We start from the raw sequence: 12,783 nt of genomic DNA on the forward strand, positions 1-12,783 counted from the left end.
TCCAAACTCTACACTATCCACCCTGTGACTATAGTTACACTACTTGCAAGTGTTTGAGACATTCCTTGGCTTGGAAGACCTCCACTCCTCCCCCATCCCTTATCTTTCTCAGTCTGTTTTTTCCCGCAGGCCCTGTTTAGGGAAGTTACAAGTCATCTCTCACACCTTTATGACTCTGGGCTCCCAGTCCAGGTCGCATCAAGACAGTATCAAAAGACTTACTAAAATCCAGAAAACTATGTTTACCACCTCCTTCGCTTCATTCATTAGGTGGGTGACCTCATCGTAGAAGGATATCAAATTAGTTAAGCAGGATTTTCCCTTTGTGCACCCATGTTGACTGCGCCTGATGATTCCATTGTTCTTTAAACGCATTTCAATAGTGCCCAGTATAATCTTTTCTATAATTTTTCTAAGAACTGAGGTTAGACTAACAGGTCTATACTTCCCTGAGTCTTCCCTCACACCCTTTTTGTAGATTGGAATAACATTGGCTAGCTTCCCATCAGCAGGGACCTCCCCAGACTCCCAAGATCTTTGGTAGATAATCAAGACGTGTCCTGTCATAAGATCCATTGGCTCCTTCAGAAGTCTGGGATGAATCCCATCAGGCCCCACAAGCTTGTGAGCATTCAGCTGATACAGCTGGTCCCTTACAATTTCAGTGTTCACAAAAGGAATGTCACTGTTCCCACACTTGTGGTCCTTTGACTCGGGGGACTGGGAAGCTCAGTGTCTATCAGTATTGTTAGAGACTGAGGCAAAAAAAGCTATGTTCAAAGACTAACCAGTCCATTTTTAATATCTTTCTTTTAGGTTTCTTACCATCAGTAACACCATAAACAGAACTAGTTTTACTAGTTTTGTACAAACCTAATGTTATATTCAGAAATCTGAGACAAAAAGGTCTTTCATTTCTTTTCTCTTTCCTGAACACGTCATTCCACTTACAAGTATTTGTTAAGAAAATAGTTAAAATATATGAGATTTTTTTTCTCTTTCTTTTTCTTCTAAAGTATGGCAATCAGAATGAAAAAAGCTTTAATCCCACTATTAGTACAAATTGTGATGAGATATCAGAACAGATACTGTAAGAAAGAAAGTAATAAATTAAAAAATAAATAAATTGACAGGAAATGTATTCATTAAATTCTGATATGACTGAAAAACTATTGATGTTATACCTCTAGAGAACTATATCAAAGTTCCTGACAGGCTGTATCCTGAGCAGCTCAGCTGTGAAACTTTAAATTGTACTAACTCTTTAATTCTGCTGTGTCACAGTCTTACTACACTGGATGATCATTTGAAATACAGACTTTGATAATGTCAAAGATGTCCTGGGTGATTACATCAGGTAGCAATATGCTTTTTAACATTCCGGACTTCCTGATGTCAAATGAGTACACACTAATCTTATTCTTCATGTTAGGAACAGGAATTAGGAATTAATCTTAGGAACAGGAATCAATTGATAAGGAACATTTAAAGAAAAAAATACTGAACACACTCAAAACAAAGAAATCTTCAATTTGTCTTGGGAGCTGCAAAAAATACACAGACCCCTTTTACAAGTATAAAAAACTAAATTTGAATTCTTCAGTGGCTATCTTCTGCAAAAATGACTAAGGAATTACACTGCACTACTGACAGGTAGTGGGAGACCCACCTGAATATTGTAAATAAAAACTGGACTCATATATCCTTATTTGAACATTAAGTTAGAAAACTTTATAGTCAAGGGCAACAAGAAAATTTATATAGGTATGGCAGTGATAAAAGGAACACTAGGGAAATGTGAGCCCTCTCCAGAAGAAAACAGGAGACCTGGTTACCTGGGATATGGAGAAGGTTGAGGTACTCAATGACATTTTGCCTCAGTCTTCACTGGCAAGTGCTCCAGCCACACTGCCCAAGACACAGAAGGCAAAGGCAGGGACTGGGAGAATGAAGAACCACTGTAGGCGAAGATCTGGTTTGAGACCATCCAAAGAACCTGAAGGTGCACAGGGACCTGATGAGATGCATCCGCATGTCCTGAGGGAACTGGCGAATGAAGTGACTAAGCCACTATTCATCATATTGGAGAAGTCGTGGCAGTCCAGTGAAGTTCCTGCTGACTGGAAAAGGGGAAACATAACCTCTATTTTTAAAAAAGGAAAAAAAGGAAGACCCGGAGAATTACAAGACAGTCTCAGCTCTGTGCCTGGCATGTGCCTGGAAACTCTGCTAGGGCACATGGAAAATAAGGACGTGACTGGTGACAGCCAACGTGGCTTCACTAAGGGCAAATCATGCCTGACAAATTTGTTTGCCTTCTAAGACGGGGTTACAGCATTGGTGGAAAAGGGAATCGGAACTGACATAGTCTACCTGGACTTGTGAAAAGCATTTGACACTGTTTTGCATGACATCCTTGTCTCTGAATTGGAGAGACGTGGATTTGACGAATGGACCACTTGGTGGATAAGGAATTAGCTGGATGGTCACACTCAAAGAATTGTGGTCAATGGCTCAATGTCCAAGTGGAGACCAGTGATGAGTGGTGTTCCTCAGGGGTCAGTAATGGGACCAACACTGTTTAACATCTTTGTCATCAACGTGGACAGTGGGATTGAGCTCACCCTCACCAAGTTTGCTGATAACACCAAGCTCTGTGGTGCAGTCAACACACTGGGGGAAGGGATGCCATCCAGAGGGACCTTGGCAGGCTTGAGAGCTGGGCCCGTGTAAAACTTATGAAGTTCAAGGCCAAGTGGAAGGACCTGCTCCTGGGTTGGGGCAATCCCATGCACAAATACAGGCTGGGTGATGAGTGGATTGAGAGTAGCCCTGCGGAGAAGGACTTGGGGATATTAGTGGATGGAAAACTGAATATGAGCCAGTAATGTGTATTCACAGCCCAGAAAGCCAACCGTATCTTGGGCTGCATCCAGAGAAGTGTAGCCAGCAAGTCGAGGGGGGTGATTCTGTCCCTCTACTCCTCTCTCATGAGACCCCACCTGGAGTACTGAGTTCAGCTCTGAGTCCCCCAGTATAAGAAGAACATGGACCTTTTGGAGCAAGTCCAGAGGAGGGCCATGAAGATGATCAGGAGGATGGAGCACCTACCTTATAAGGACAGGCTGAAAGAGTTGGGATTATTCAGCCTAGAGGAGAGAAGGCTCTGGGGAGACCTTATAGCATCATTCCAGTACTTGAAGGGGGCTACAGGAAAGATGGGGAGGGACGCTTTATCAGGGAGTGTAGTGATAGGACGAGGGGTAACAGTTTTAAACTGACTGAGGGCAGATTCAGATTAGATATAAGGAAGTTCTTTACTGTGAGGGTGGCAAGGCACTGGAACAGGCTGCCCAGAGAAGGTATGGCTGACCCCTCTCTGGAAGTGTCCAAGGCCAGGCTGGATGGGGCTCTGAGCAACGTGATCTACTGGAAGGTGTCCCTGCCCATGGCAGGGGCATTGGAACTAGATGATCTTTAAGGTCCCTTCCAAAACAAACCTTTCTAGATTCTATCTCTTGTATCATTTTTAATTGGGGCAATATAGCACAGCCAAATTTTAATGTGATAGCATAAATACCTCCCAACTTTTTATCTTTCCCTTCAGTGTTCATAATAAATGAAATTAGATATTCCAGAGTTTTGGATTATAAACACAGTGAAAAGAAGTTGTATGTATTTGGAAAAAAAAAAAAAAAAAAAAAGAAAAAAAGATCCCTACAATGTTTTGGTAGTGGTTTGCTTAATTTGTTTTGGAAACCACAGTGTGTTGCAGAAAGTTTTGACACTATCTTTTGTAGAACATAAAATAAATGCTGGTCAAGGGTACTAGAGATCAGAATTTCAGAGCAAGAGTAAGAACCACAGCGATCATACTTCTCAAGGAAGTTTATTATGTGCTTAGCTATGGAACCATTTTGGCTTTTCCCTAGTCACTGCCCCTGCAAAATAACAAGGTCTCATCAGCAGCAAGCAGTTCTCTGTGTGACACTTCAGGTTAACTGCATTTAATAAGAAAATAAGCTGTTACTAACATGAAGAGATGCAATTAAAGTTAGGCTTTAAAACTGGTGATATTAAAGGAAAATATTTCTCTGATGAAATACAAACCTCATATCTCATTATAATCTGAAGTGAGTTTTTCCTAGATTGTGCTTTAGAGTATTTCAGGTGTTTCTGCTGGGGGAATAGAAACTGTAGCTATGAAAACTAAAGCAAGGTATGATTTTTCTGTGGTTTGATTTTTTTTTATTATTATTTAAAAAATGTAAAATCTATGTTCTTTTACTAAGCACAGTAACACCAACATTTGTCTACCATTTTTCTGACCCACAAGAACACCTGAACCAGAACAACTTTTCAGATTACATACAAAATTAAGAATTTTCTTAGAAAAAGGTCTCTTCTTCAGAAGAAAGAATTTTTTATCCAGGACTAGCCAAACAGCTGTCACTGACCATAAATTGGAAGACCATCTAACAGGGACAACAAGCTAAGAGACACTCTATAAGAGCAACAATAGTTCATTTAGATATAGTGTCTCTGTTAGAGCAACAAAGAAATCCATCACAGTTGTACCCACCTGTTATGACACAGGAAAGTGAGAGAACTTGTTAAAAATAGATAAAGCAATAGCAAAGAGGTTTAAACCCTTACATATAATATGGAGCTTATTGAATGACACTATACTAGAAGCATAGAGCCAATGTATATTGCTTATTAAATATTAAGTATTATTGTTTCAAAGTGATAAAAGGAAGACAGCATGGAAACCATAAGGTAAGAGAGACTATTAGAGAGAAGCTATCCTTTGAAAAACTAGTGGTGTGTTAAAATGAAGAAATAGAAAGGTTTTCCAAAGTCCAGCAGATTAAAGATAAAAAACATAACAATACACCCCAAGGAAGTGTCGGTGCTTGACTGCTCCCCTATTTTTGAGAAACTGATGTATGTTCTCTCACCTTCTGTCTTCTTTTTCCCTGTAACTATTCGCTACATATGGATCGCAATGGTAAAGAAGAACTTGGAGTGTTTGAGCCATGGGGTGGGATGTGAGAGACAACTTGTAAAAACAGGTCCTGAAAGAAACAGGCCTGCAAGAAACAAAGACTGAGAAAAACAGCCTGAGAAAGAGATAAAGGTTAGCGGGGGAAGTGGAGGCCCTGCGAGCTAAGGAATGTCTCAAACACTCGCAAGTAACGAAACTGTAGTCATGGGGTGGATAGTGTGGAGGTCGAAGCTGATAAGGCTGCCCGAATAACACAAGATGCAGCTGGAGCGGAGAGCCTTGTGGAGACAGGACGGTTCTGCTCTGGTGTACCTGGTCAAATTTCAAGGGGCATCTGTCCAGTGAATGACTTTTGCTTCATTATCCACGAAATGCATATTAAAGTTAACAGCCCTGCATATGCTAATGAAGACTAACAAGATCATGCTAATTACATCATCCCATGAAACACCTTATACCTCCCCATACATGGAGTGGTATGTGGGTATGTGGATATGTGGGTTGACCTAGGGGACGGACCCAAGGAAAGTGTGTATTAATCAAGGGAGGGCCCAGAGAGTGAAATGAAGCAAAGAAGACGGATGACTCCTGGAACCCTCACTGGCAGGATTGACACAGGAACCCAGACTGGTGATCTCTATTCATCTATTCCCTCCATCTCCCTCCTTTCCTTTTTGCCCTTTTCCTTCACTACCATTAAGAAATGTAAGGCATGCTGTATTTCTTGCCACAACTCGTTACATACTTAGCCAATTATCATGTATCCAATTAGTACATTGTGGGAAGTTAATAAATGTTTGGACTTTAAGACTTGTCTCCCTGTTGTCCACTCCGCTGGGGACTTACGAATCTGAGTCACTTGTCTCCCACATCTGAGCCGGAGGTGACATTAAAATTGGCATAGCTGGCAGGATTCCCTTTGGTGATGGAAAGTCTTAAGAGATACCGATTCTCTATCCGATAAACTTGGACAGGGAGAACCATGAAGTGGCCCATCAGCTATATGCTGGGAGAGGGTCGGAGGGATACTGATTCTCTATCTAATAAACTTGGACAGGGAGAACCCAGAAATGACTCAGCTATAAGCCAGGAGAGGTTCGAGCAGTGACAAGTCATGACTGTCCAGGAAGTGTCGGTGCTTGACTGCTCCCCTATTTTTGAGAAACTGAAGGAGTATAAGGCTTGTCTTACTCCTCCAGTAATGGTCTGGGCCTATGATAATTGGCATAATCCAGAAGCAGTGGCAAGCTGTATCACTGTCCTTGCGAAGGTGTAAGGGTCACGGCCAGGCAAAGGAAAAGCTATAGTGTGCGCTGTATTAGGGGCAGCACTGACTGCAGCCCAAAAAGATAAAGACCTTAACAGAGAAGTAGAAGGGGAGATGATCAAATCCTTGCAAGATGTGGTGAAAACTCTCAAGGATCAATAGGCTGAGGAACATAATGTTACTGGACAAAAAGCTAAACTCTTGCAGGAGCAAATTGAAATATTGCAAAGCCAATTAGCTGCTGAGTGTAACACCACTCAGCGACTCCACATGGCTCTGTTGGATGCCCTGGACTGAGAAAAAATCTCACGGTCCGAAAAAGAGGGGAATGAACAAGAAACCTGCAACCAGACAGATCTTGGCTCTGTTCTGGATAGTGAACAGGGAGTTACAAGTCTGGCAAAATCAGCAGCCAGACCCTTGTATGCAACAAAGGAGATAGAGATAAGCCGAGAAATTTTTTACCCCAAAAATGAGGGGGCAAATTTAAGACCATTAATTAAAACAGAGACCACCGATAGTCAGGCTGGAGGAGCTCCACAGATCACCATTCAAATGACACCATATCCAGTGACTGAGCTTACGAAAATTTAGGAGAAATATACCAGACGACCTCAGGAAACTGAGACTGAATACGTGTGGAGGGTATCCTTGATGGGTGGTGACCGAATCTTGTTATCAGAAGATGAGGCCCAGGGGTACTGGGGTCCAGGGGTTTTCTTAATTACTGACGACCAGAGCGAGCCATGGTCATTAACTCAGTGAGCTGCTTATTGGGCTGGGGGTCTGGGCCCCTTGAAAGGGGGGATCCAGTATGTAGTGAGACCTCAACCATAAATCATTAGACCGAAAGTCTGCAGAATGCTGCTTGTCTCCAATTAATGCATGACAGGTGTTTAGTTCCGCAGCAGCCTTCCCGATGCTATTAGTTGCTAATGCTGATGGAATGACTCCCCTGATTCGGGACTTGACTGACTCTTTGAAATTATATGCAGTACAACTACAGGATCATTTTTGGGATGCATTAGCCCCACAAGGGGGGAGATGGGCAGGGGGAGGACCTATGACTTGGGGAGAGATAGCTCAAGACTTAATAAATTATGGCTGGAGAATGGGCCTTACTGGGGCAACAGGTAAACCTAAGCTCTCAGTAAGCAAAGTGGAACAGCAGGAAAATCCATCTCCTCCCCCTCCGTGAGTCTTAAGGGCAAATAGAAACCTATTGTGGGCTGAGGGAATTGGACAGGGGATTCCCTGAGAGTTAATGGATGGTATGCCTACTCTAGTTTTAGAAAAGCTCATTTGAGCCTGGAAAGACAAAAGGAAGGTGCCCCCCCCAACTGAGCAGACCTTTCCAGAGAGGGGAGGGACAGAACTGAAACCTAATGAGATGGTGGTAATTGCTTCTCAAACACCAACTGCCCCTGAAGAGGACTTGATTGATTTAGGGTTGGGAAACTGGACGCACCATCCCCAGTAAGTGAGCCTGGGGAATGGTGGGTGGGTCCACTTAAGGAGGCGCCCCTTGGCCCCCTTAAAACTCCAGTTACATTTATAGTAGATGCAGGTGCTCAGATCTCAGCACTCCAAGCTGATGTTGCCAAGCGCAATGGCATAACTGCCAGAAAAAAGCAGATCTGGGTTACAGATGTTTTCAGGGATTCTAAGCCACAGCTGACTGCTTGGGTGAAATGCTGGTTACCTGGAAATGAAACTGCAACAGAGGCTATTATGATCCTGAGAAATTTCCTCACAAATATCCTGGGACTTGACCTATTGAAGGGACAAGCCTGGGTGGATTCAAAAAGAAGAGAATGGAAATTTGGGTTCCCAACTGCCTCTATAAGACTTTTACAGCAAGCGCCTGTACTTCCTCCTTCTAAAATTGTTAATGTAAAACCTTACGCCTTACCATTAGGTGCCAGGGAGGGGATCACTCCGGTAATAGCAGAGCTGCGGGAACAAGGGATAATTATTCCAACTCACTCACCCTATAATTCCCCAGTGGGTCCAGTCCGTAAACCTAACGGGAAGTGGCGACTGACGATTCGTTATCAGCAATTAAATGCCAGTACAGGTCCTCTAACAGCTGCAGTACCTAACATAGCTGAACTGATTGCAACCATACAGGAACAAGCCCACCAGATCTTGGCAACTATTGATGTAAAAGATATGTTCTTTATGGTCCCTATACAGAGATCACTTTGCCTTTATATGGGAAGGTGTGCAATTTACATGTCTCCCCCAGGGATATTGTCATTTGCTGACCATTGCTCATTATGCACTAGCACAGGAGCTTGCTCAAAAGCCTCCTAGGGAAAGGGTCAGGGTATATCAGAATATTGACAATGTACTGATTGGTGGCTCTGATGCTGCCACGGTGGGACAGACCCAGACGGAGATAATCACACACCTAGAAAAATTAGGGCTCCAAATTCCAGCCGAAAAGGTATAACTCCCATCCTCTGAGGTAAAGCTTCTGGGTATTTGGTGGTGGGGAGGAACAGTGTGTATTCGCCCTGAAACTTTAACTACCCTGGAAGAGGTAAAGAGGCCTGGAAATAAAAAGCGGCCGCAACATGCCCTAGGCTGGCTGGTATTTTGGAGGAAACATATCCCAAATTTTTCCATCATAGCTCATCCTTTGTATGATTTGACACACCGAAGGACGATTTAGAACTGGACTCCTGTCCATGAAGAAGCTTTAAAACTTTTAATCTTTGAGGCTGAAGTGTATCAGGCCTTAGGACTGATACACCCAACAGGTCCACTCCAAATTGAGTGGGGTTTTGCAATTCATGGACTATCCATACATATGTGCCAATGTGGGCCGCAGGGTACAACCCACCCTATAGGGTTTCATTCATGCAGTTTCAAAGATATAGAAAAGCATTAATTGATCTGGGAGAAGGATTTTTCCGTGGTTAGCCTAGCTTTGAAGGAAGCTGAAAAAATCATATGGCAGAAACCAAACATTCTACGATGACCCTTTAAGGTCTTGAAACCGGTGCTGGCTAGAACCCCACTTCTTGTGGGGGTTGTACAGCGAGAGACAGTGCGGAAGTGGTATGCACAATTAGATCATTGCTGCCATACGCATCAAATAGAGGAGGGGACACCCAAAGTTATCAAAATACAAGATCCACACTCTAATCACCCTGAACCCCCTCCCTCATACATAAAACCTGCTCTTCCATTTTAAATCCACCTAAAGAATGTATGGTTCACCGACGCGTCCTCTAGAAGAGAGAGAAAGATATGGAAATACCAAGCAGTAGCACTGCATGTTGACTCAGAGGACTGAATCATAACAGAGGATGAGGGAAGTGCTCAGGTGGGAGAGTTAATAGCGGTATGGAGCGTGATTGTTAAAGAAGCTGAGACTACAGAACCAGTATTTATTTACACAGACTCCTATGCCGTATTCAAGGGGTGTACTGAATGGCTCACATTTTGGGAACAAAACCACTGGGAAGTAAATCGGGTACCGGTGTGGCAGTGTGAGAAGTGGGAGGAAATCTTAAACATTGGAAAACGGAAGTCCTTTTTAGTATGATGGGTTGCTGCACACCAGTTGGGAAATCACCCCACCCACCTACTAAACAACCAGATGACCTATTTGATGAGGATGGCTACAGAAGGTGAGGAGGAAAAATGGGAACACTTACTGGAATGGTTGCATGTAAAGTGGGGTCATTCAGGAAGAAAAGGTTTGTTTAAAGAGGCAATAAGCAGGGGATGATCTGTAACCAGGGAATTGTGCAATACCATTATTTCAGTGTGTAGTCTATGTCGTACTCGGCTGGGAGAACACAACCCTCTTAAGGACCAACCCTTACACTTAAGGGACAACAAGGGAGTATGGGACACCTGGTAAATAGATTATATTGGTCTTTTCCAACTCTCCAAAGGAAAACGCTATGTATTGGTGGGGGTGGAAATAGTGTCAGGCCTAACCCAAGCAGAACCTGTATCTCGAGCAACTGGGGAAAATATGGTGAAGGGGTTAAAACATTGGTTTAGCTGCTTGCCTAAGCCCAAATCGATCCAATCAGACAATGGTCACTTTACTGCCGGGGTGGTTCAGGAATGGGCTCAAGATGAAGGAATCCAATGGATTTTCCATATTCCATACTATCCCCAAGTGAATGGAATTGTGGAATGCACCAATGGGCTTCTAAAGCAGGCCCTAAAACCCCACAAACTTGGATGGTCACAACGGGTGCCAGACACAGTAGTGAGGGTAAACAGCCAGTGGGGTATTAATGGATGCCCACGACTTACCACATTCTATCCTAGGCCTCTGTCCATACTCGCCGGGAAAAAAGAGACTAAAAGACCCTGCAAACCCTCTCCATTATCCTGGACAACCTTTTCTAGTAGACTTGCCCAGTGTGGGACAAGTACCCCTAACCCTAGAAACTCCCATCAGTATTTGTTTGTGGGTGGCTACTGATGCCGATGGGAAAGAATACCGTATCAACACCAGGTTGATTGTCCCATCTTTCTAATCATCATTGTTTTGTTATGCATACATTGTTTTACAGAACTAGACCACAGGGGACTTATGTTACTCTTAGAGCTTTCAATGGTTATATGCATTATCAGCTAGTTATTATCTGTAATTTGTTTACACTATTATATGGGAAAGATGTTTTGGGAGACCTGGTGTTCAATCTTTGTCCTTGCAGTGGCAGGACCGTGGGGGGACTCCACCAATCTAGCCTGGGACAGAATATGAGGATTTATGCACATTTGGAACCAAACTTATCAGGGCATATGTATAACATTACTGACCTCTGCCAGAGATGGCTTTAAATTCACCATGAGCCCAGTCAATCTCACTGCACTGGTTCTGCAAATTTAACCCAGGTGTTCCAAAGCGTCTCAGGAATTGATGATGCTACAGAAATTAACACTGTCAAAGGAATATGGCAAGGCCCAAATCAGGGTCCATCAAATGTCTTATGGGAGAAATTGTGGAATCATACCTGCTGGGTGTGGAATAAATCATTGCCAATCAATTACAATCAACAATGGTATCCATATCCAGGAAATTTTACAGGTACTTTTAATGAGTCCACTTATTGGAAGGCTAACCCGGAGCTGTGCCTTAAGTTACCTTATTGGGAATTGCCTCCAAAATTAAAAAAGCCTGTGAGTCAGCTATATAATATTGCATGAACTGCACACTGGTACTTGCAAATACTAAACAGGTTCAGGGATCTAACCAGTTACAGTGCTAGCTCATATAACTGGATGTGGTCCTTACAACATCACACCCACCAACAGCAAGATGAAGTAATCAAAGACTGTCTGGAGGGGTCTGATTCCACAAATCAAGTGTTAATGAATTGTACCTGAATATTAAATTGTATTCCCACTTGAATCCTTATAGTATGGCTGGATTAAGATGTTCTATCGGTTTTCCAACAAGGTTCCCTTCAAGAGTTTATTTACTTACACCATTACCTCACACTGAAAACAAAGAGGGCTTAATGGACCTAGTGATGCCAGGCACATAATCAGTGGGGTACTACATCCAGATTACTATACCTGGGAACAACAGTTGACCCTGGGCTTAGAAGCTGCCATGTTACCTGCTAATGTGATTGCATAAACTCAAATAGTTTTGGAAAATTTAACTTAACAATTATATGTACTAAGTAACTGAACAAGATATGCCTTTAGGGAATTAAAGGTGCAGACCCAACAAGCATCTAAGATGGCATTGCAGAATTGGCTAGCATTGCTGTAGGAACACAGAGTGTGTGGTATGCCGAGTCTAACTGAGGGAGAATGCTGCATCACCATCCACAATGACACCACCTCTGTAGAGGAGACCTGTGCCAAGATGAAGGAGATCACCAACAGGACCGGAGAATTTTTTCAAGCAATGTGACCAACGGATTGTTTTGATGGATGGAACCCTGAGTCACATCACTGGGATCCTCGGGACTCATGGGGTGGGGAAGATGGCTTGTAAATTTCAGTCTTACAATATTATGCAGATTCTTGCTTTTAGTGGTATGCCTTGCAGCAGTTACATGTATGCTCTCTCACCTTCTGTCTTCTTTTTCCCTGTAACTATTTGCTACATATGGATCGCAATGGTCAAAGAAGAACTTGGAGTGTTTGAGCCATCGGGTGGGATGTGAGAGATGACTTGTAAAAACAGGTCCTGAAAGAAACAGGCCTGCAAGAAACAAGGACTGAGAAAAACAGCCTGAGAAAGAGATAAAGGTTAGAGGGGGAAGTGGAGGCCCTTCGAGCTGAGGAATGTCTCAAACACTCGCAAGTAACGAAACTGTAGTCATGGGGTGGATAGTGTGGAGGTCGAAGCTGATGAGGCTGCCCGAATAACACAGGATGCAGCTGGAGGGGGGAGCCCTGTGGAGACAGGACGGTTCTGCTCTGGTGTACCTGGTCAAATTTCAAGGGACATCTGTCCAGTGAATGACCTTTGCTTCATTATCCACGAAATGCATATTAAAGATAGCACCCCTGA

Source organism: Strix aluco, chromosome 5 (assembly GCF_031877795.1).
Source record: "Strix aluco isolate bStrAlu1 chromosome 5, bStrAlu1.hap1, whole genome shotgun sequence".
Taxonomy (NCBI): Eukaryota; Metazoa; Chordata; class Aves; order Strigiformes; family Strigidae; genus Strix; species Strix aluco.